The sequence below is a fragment of the Octopus bimaculoides genome, chromosome 3 (assembly GCF_001194135.2).
Source record: "Octopus bimaculoides isolate UCB-OBI-ISO-001 chromosome 3, ASM119413v2, whole genome shotgun sequence".
Taxonomy (NCBI): Eukaryota; Metazoa; Mollusca; class Cephalopoda; order Octopoda; family Octopodidae; genus Octopus; species Octopus bimaculoides.
This window is the reverse complement of record NC_068983.1, coordinates 151,021,160-151,022,908: the sequence shown is the minus strand read 5'-3', so window position 1 is coordinate 151,022,908 and position 1,749 is coordinate 151,021,160. Positions and strand designations below refer to the sequence as shown.

Genomic DNA, 1,749 nt, shown 5'->3' with positions numbered 1-1,749 from the left:
TATATATATATATATATATATATATATATATATATTCGCAAACGCATCTTGTCTATGTCTGTGTGAGTATATGTATTCATAGAGAAAGGGAGAATAGATGGATGCATATATACACACATGTATGTATGTATACATATACATACATATATTGATTTATATTTTGTGAGTGTATGTTTGCGTGTGCGTGTGTGTATGTGTGTGTGTACTCACACACATACACTCTCATATACACACACACACATACACACACACACACACACTCATGCACATACAAACGCGCTGTTAGCACCGAAAGTGATACAAACGCGGCCATATCTTTTTATGAAATGACATAAATTGTTCAAACTGCGCATAACGCGCGCGTAATTCTTTCTCTAAAGTAGCTCATCTTCCTATTATTATTTATTGCAGGCAAATAATGAATTCCGAGTAGAGGTTCACAAGCTGTTGAATTTAGACGAAGGACAAGATTTTCGACTTCCACAGAAGGCTACAAGTTATTCACGGTGATTACAATATTGATTGGAACAATGTACATAGTAGTTTAAAAAGAAGGAAAACAAGCATTGAAGACAAACCATGGAGTGGGAGCCCAACAGTTTCGCCCATTGAAAAGAATCGCCATCTTGTGGACGATTTGCAACGGAGACTGCTTGTAGTGGTACCTTTGTATAGAAAGGTACGTCAGATGATATAAAGCTATGTCTATTCTGCATTAGTTTCTGTCTAACCCTCGTTCATGGACACCTCAATCTTAATATGTACGTGTGAATGTGTTTGCCTGTGTTTGTGTGAGTGTGTGTGAGAGAGTGTGTGAGTGTGTGAGTGTGTGTGTGCGGGGTGAGTAGGTCTGTGTGTGTTCATTTGTTTTATATTAAGTTTACTATCTTTACGCAAATTTAAGAATAACAAAGCACCATTTTGAGAAACTACTAACTGAGAGAAGAGTCAAATTTATTGTATAGTTCGTATTAACTGGGACTTAAGTTCCGCATGGCGGCTTATTGACGAAGTTGTATTATAATCTTTTACACTCTCACTGGCTGAATAATTCGTCAGGTGAGAACTGATGAATTTTGAAGACCCCAAACAAAAAATTGCTATCTAGGTACTACCTTCTAATGCAATATGACGTTATCGCTAAAGCAATATACAATGTCATTCGAAAAATAGGCCTGTTCTGCGAAAAATATAAAGAAACTCTCTGTTACTGAATGCATACATAAACATCAACACAAGGAATATTGATAGGACATTCCCGTCAAAAACTTCTACCAAGTATAAACATAACAGGTCGAATATCGTCGTTTGCGACAGACAAGAAAAAGTAAGTGCCGTCATAGAGATCAGCTAGCTGTCCAGTTGAAGTGAATATCTCTTCGAAAATCAAAGAGAATGAGGAAAAAAAGGGACAACTACTTTGAACCCTTCAGCTTCTATATTAAGGTTCTCAATTCACATTTATACCAATAATAATCGGTGCACTTGGTTTTCAGACTGGAAAAACTAGGACTTTGAGAGAGAGGAATTACCCAGCTAACGAACACGTTACAAATAGACTCAGTGAGTGGAATAGTAAAAATATGCAAAATTGTTCTCAGGTTCACTATGTGAACTTTGATTTTTATCTTCATTCCAAAGAAAGAGCTTTAGATCTTTATTAGAAAACAGCTCCTTCTTTACAAGATTTCCAAAAATTAAAAATACCAGACAATACACACAGACACACAAACAAACAAACAAAAAAAA

At 35.9% G+C, this 1,749-nt stretch overlaps 1 long non-coding RNA gene across 1 annotated transcript in view; it reads left to right on the top strand.

The window, feature by feature from the left end:
- The window catches only part of LOC128247426 (uncharacterized), a 52,699-nt gene that overhangs the window by 23,792 nt on the left and 27,158 nt on the right, over positions 1-1,749 (top strand). The window contains exon 2 of the long non-coding RNA XR_008263813.1: positions 412-679. This is a non-coding gene — a long non-coding RNA (uncharacterized LOC128247426). The remainder of the gene's footprint in view (positions 1-411; positions 680-1,749) is intronic.